Genomic DNA, 6,037 nt, shown 5'->3' with positions numbered 1-6,037 from the left:
GTATCCAAAAAATTATAACACTGGTCCTTAATCTTGTAAACCCTTATATTTACTAGAATAAGGACCCCAATTTACATTCTCAAGGTCCACACTTACCAATATCTTATAAAGTGGATCCACATCCGAGTAAAGTGAAGATTTACAACATTATAGATTTTGTAAACCCTAACGTTGTAATCCCGGTGAAAAATCTTGAAAAATTGCTAAATCTAGTAATTTACAAGTTTAAGGATATACTTTATGATATGGTACCCTAGTATCCAAAGCGTTGGAATACTAGTCCTTAATCATGTAAACCTTCGTGTTTACTAGAATACGGACCAATTTTTAGATCTCTAAGGTCCACCCCTACCAATTTATTGTACTATGGATCCCTATCAATGTAAATAGATTATTAGAATATTATGGATTAGGGTGAACTATAACGTTGTAATTTGCCTGGGAAACTTTATAAATTACTACCCAAATCTTGTAATTTACAAGTTTAAGGATCTACTTTACAAAGGTAAGGTACCCTAATGTCCAAAACGTTGTAATACAACTTATTCTAGTAAACTCCTATGTTTGCTTGGAAGATGACCTTATTTTACCTCTCTAAATCCAGAATTTCTTGTCCATGGTAATAATAGAGACACCAACTAATAGACACAATAGAATTGTTTGATTTGGTTTTGGATCTAAATCACTCAAATCCAACTCTGTTGAAGCTTATATTCAAGAGCGTAGAATGTACATGGGAAGCTAAGGGATTGCTAACTCAACCACTTTCTTCCCTTTCATCACCCCATTTAGTATTTTTTTTTTTATTATGTTACATACTTATATAATTATATATAATTTTGAGTATTTTAGTTCAAATTGTGTATATTATATGTAAATACTATATTTGTGTATTATATATTGATTATGAATATGAAGTGCAATATATGTTATTTTATTATTGTATTAGTGGATATTCTTATTTAATAGTCTTTTATTGATGGGAACTGAAATCAAAAACCATACGAGATTAGAAGGTAAATTTTTGTGGGAAATGAATATGGAAAAGACAATGTATTAAATTATTTCTTTAGGCATAGAAATACATTTTTAAAACATATTTTGAATATACTATGAGTCATCTTCAAGAAATCAGATATATTTTTAGTTATAAGAAATTTGTCTCAAGTTATTTTTAGAATAAACTTGAATACATATATTATTGATGTCATAATATGTCATCTTTAGAAGAAGTAATTAAAATTTTAATTTTAAGGCATTTGTCTCAAGTTATTTTTAGAATAAACTAGAATACATATATATTTTTATATATAATAATTTGACATCTTTAGAAGTAATTATTGTTTGACATTGGAATATGATCATGTACAAAGGTGGAACTAACAAGAGGCTTGAGTGGGCTACAGTCGGGGGCTAAGTTTTCAACTTAAGCTTCAATGTCTAAACAAATATATAATAATGAAATATTAGCCTGTTAGCACCGCACAACACTTTGTTTTTTCTCAACCCACACAAAGGAATAAGGCCAGACAAAAGCACCTCTACAACAAGATTAAAAAAGAGAGGAAATGATTATGAAATATGTATTTTTTTTCTTAGCCCACATGCTGCTCTTGTTCGGTGGGTTCTTCAATTAGGGCAACAATCATTAAAATATTAGCATATCATTAAACCCCAAAAAAATTAGAGGGTTTCGAAACAGTAAAACAATACCACAGCAACAGTAAACCCGAAAAAGAAGAGGGCTTCGAAACAAAGTAATAGAAAAAACTACACTGAAACATCTGCTAGCTTCCTTTCAAAATTATTCAGTGGGTTCTTCAATATTGGTATGTTTATCTCTTTCTTCTTATTTAATTCTAAATTTGAATTGTTATTGTTAGATTTTTAAGGTTTGAGCGTTAAATTTTGGGGATTCTTAGAGCAACAAGAAAAGAGACAACAATAATTATATATGCAAGATTTCAATTGATAAATGTTCTATTTTACAGAGTAATTAAGTTGTTATTGTTTATATTTATTGATTATATATGTATTTTTGGTTCTCACAGTAAGAATATATATGATTGTTAGTGTATGATATATATATTTTTTTGTTAGGATATAATGTTATATGATGATGATAATAGACCAACGAAGAGAGGAAAGGCAATTCATTCATTCTTTTCATTCATTCTTTAGAAAAAGTGATAATGATAATGAGAATACACATTCTGCATCTAATATTGACATTGAGAATTTCAAGACTAACACAACCATGTAAACATTTCACACATGGACACAGACAAGACCCAAAAAGCCCCTCATTGCCACCACCCCCATCGGTGTCATCTCTTGATTTTTCTTTTCATACTCCTACTCATTCATCCTATATCCCATATCTTATGAATAAGTTACATGAAAAAGAAAATCTAACACATCTATCACATAAGTTTGAAAACAAGTCCATATTAAAACCAATAACCAAAATAAAAGGCTCAAAGAGACTACAACTATCTCTGATACCACTTGAAGGAAACATACATCTAATGCTTAAGAAAGAACTTTAGCCACAACCTATACACACAAAAAGGTAAAGGGAGAGCTCCCCCTTAGTTGCCAAATTTTTGGGTGGGTATTGGGGCTCCATTTGGTCCATGGGTCATGTCATCTTATTATCCCTTGACCCAATAGCCTTTTGGACTATTTTGTCCCTTTTCTTTTAAATCATATTTAAAAGCCCAAGCCAATATTTCTATATGTCAATATTAATTCCATAATTAATATTTTAATTATAATTTAACTATTAAATTATAACTATAGTTTTACTTAATTGACTTAGTCGAACTATTTGACTTTGGTTAGTTGCTCCAATCAACATGTTGACTTTTGACCGTTGACTTTGACATTTGATTATCAACCATTGACTTGTGTTTCCTCATTTGTACATCTAATCACATTCTTTGGGTATGCAGATCCGTAGGTTCCCTTTAGCAAGGTAGTGGGTTGACTCAACTCCTCAGAGATGATATACGAATTAAATTCCACAATTAAATTCTTCCTCTTAATAAAGGTTAATTGAAACCTTTTAGGACATCCACAAATCATGGTTGTCGCCTAGCAACAAGTCACGGTTATCCGAGCTAAATGAGATGTTATGAAAGAACCTATTCAAATTGGAATGACCGTGGCTAACCTTTCCTCAGTCTCAGCTACTGGAATACTAGATCCATCCCCAGATGACACAAGTCTATAGAGAAAGCTTTATTCCACGACTTGGAGATTGCATGTTGGGGCGTCTTAGCAAGCCTTATAAAAGTGGCACAAGTGCTCATAGAATGACTTTGCCTGTCTGAGATATCCTTTGATTCACCTACTTCAATAAGATCTGCACCAATGGCAAAAGCAGCTACAAGATATGAGGAGTTAGAAGGTTCCGTTGTAGGATTGATCAGAGGTCTTGGCTTCTTTCTCTGACACGCATACCACTGTCCTGTACACTAAGTCAAACTAGCTCTAAGACGAGTACGGGCCCTTATTCCATTCCTACCTCCCCCTATCTCTACTTTTGCTAATGACCGCTAGAATTGGGATATCGAGAAAGAGGGTAGACCGTAAAGGGTTTAACAAAGAAAAGCAAGAAAACGTAAGCCCAACCTATACAAGGGCTTACGTTTTTCAACTGCATCGTACCGTACTATAGAAGGGGTCCGTACCCCTTTTAGATAGATAGAGCCCCCGCGCTCTTAATATAGAGCTAGAACTACTGCTACCGCGGAATCCGCGATCACACAGGAGTACCTCACCTTCCAAAAAGAGCGGCTACTAATTGGCACTAATGCTAATGGGGACCATCGATTAATAAGGACTTCTAAGACTGCAATTGAATTGAGGAAAAAGAAATTGCGTATGAAATACTCCCAAAGACTCTCATGCCTTTCTTGGTTGGACCAACCAGATTTCTGAAAAGTTTTTCTGTTAAAGCAAGAAGTAGAACTACAAGTGAATCTTAATAAGTCATGATACTTTCCGTTTTGTCGAGCCCTGCTTTGGTCTCTGGTTTGATGGTTGCAAGTGCAAAAAATCCAGTACATTCCGTTTTGTTTCCCATTCCAGTCTTTCGCGACACTTCAGGTTTACTTCTTTTGTTAGGTCATGACTTCTTCGCAATGATCTTCCCAGTAGTTCATATAGGAGCTATAGCCGTTTCATTTGTAGCTATTCAAAGGGTATTAAATCATGAGGTAATTGATGCTATAGGTTTGTGTGAAACCTTTCGCCACAATACGAGCCCTCTCGGTAGAGCCATCTGCTTGTGTTTCAGGGTATATACCCACCTGCAGCCAACCGTACGTTTGCCTCTTGGTAACGTGATCAGTTCCCAAGTGTCGTTCTTCTTTAGAGCTGCGTTTTCCCCCCTTCATCAGCCCTTGCCGCAGGTCGACCGGGTCTTTCCCTGTTGTTCTGTTCCCGCCACGAGAAAGACGCACAGAAGAGGTATGCCCAGCACGCAGAGGATCCGTTGAGAGTTTCTATTGTCTCGGTAGGGAACTGTATGATCTTTTCCCCTATTGTATTGAATCAATAAAAAAGAGGTCAGTTCTACGGCCCCTTATTGTTTGATCCAATATTGACCGGGAACGAGCCCCGACTTCCATAGGTCATTGGTTTGACCTCCTGTAGTGGTCCTTGCTTTTAATAAAGCGGAGCGGGGAAATTTTCTCGTACTTGCTCAGTGTGCTCCCCTTTCGTCCAGTGCCCCGCCCGGTTCACTGGGCTGTTGGCCTACCTAGCACTTGCCCGATGCTCTTGCCGCCCATGCAAAACTATTTTGGGATTTATAATTTGATGACTACTTTTCACAATACACTTAATCTACACATAGAGATGATGAAGATAGTGAAAATTTTGAATCTCATAGGAACTCTATGTGGTACTAAATCACTCATGTATCTTACTATGTAATGTATAAAGTGTAAAATATTATAGTAAATTATTATATATAAATGATTATGATGTGTTTAATATTATTTCATTAATTACTACATATTTTCTACACTCAAAGTGTTTGTCAGCTCGCTGTATAATCAACTTAAATTAGTTAAACCCATCATGCAATACATTTCATTCCAATTTTTTTGTGATAAACTAATAAATAATTGACTAAATAAAGATCCTCCAAAGTTTCAATAAAAATTTCCAAGTTTTTCTTATAATTTTCATGGTTTTATTCAATTTTTTTCGATATCGATAATATCCCGATATTTCCATCGAAATTTTCGTGTTTTTGGACTACTGATATTTCCGATATCATTGATATTTTAGACCTTAGTCTAGACTTTAAATTACTCTAATTTATGAAGAGGGAGACTCGAAATTAACTGCCAAAGAACTGACTCATTGCCCTGACAACTGGCCTACCCACGTCTACATTATTTTTATTTTATTAAAAACTGGGGGTTAAGTTTCACCCCAAAAAAAAAAAACAAAAAAAAAAACAAAAAAAAAACAAAAAAAAAACAATGGGCATAGCAGATCTAAAGGGGAATAATATAACACACGTGTGTGGGTTTTGGGCGAGTATAAAAGGGAGGAGAGAAACCCTAGAGACCAAACTACTTGATCTTATCTGAGCAGAGAGGGAGAGAGGGCATAACAGAGTGCTTGAGGCTTGAGCCACCCTCCCTTGCCTTCTACCCTCCTTAGGGTTTAGGGTTTAGGGTTTAGGGCTGCTGGCGGCTCAGCTCAGCAGTCACTCGCTGGTGTCTTCTCTTTCCACTGCGGTGAAGACTGCCCGCAGTCAGAGCCCCCTTTCTTGGGGCAGTGATGGCTAAGCGGGCTTACCCCCATCCAAATTAATTCTCTCTTTGTTTTTACTTGTTTTTGTGTGTCTGTGTGTTTTTTGGTTAGTTTTTGGTGGTTTGTGCATCAGATAATTATTTTGGTACTTCAGCAGCATTTGCTTGTTGAGCTGAATATTTTTTCTTATCAGGTTTTCTTCTCTTTGTCGCAATGAAAATGCTTCATTGTTTTGATGCTGCAATCAAATTCAGATCTC

The sequence above is a fragment of the Prunus dulcis genome, chromosome 6 (genome assembly GCF_902201215.1).
Source record: "Prunus dulcis chromosome 6, ALMONDv2, whole genome shotgun sequence".
In the NCBI taxonomy this organism is placed as follows: Eukaryota; Viridiplantae; Streptophyta; class Magnoliopsida; order Rosales; family Rosaceae; genus Prunus; species Prunus dulcis.
This window is presented reverse-complemented; position numbering follows the sequence as displayed.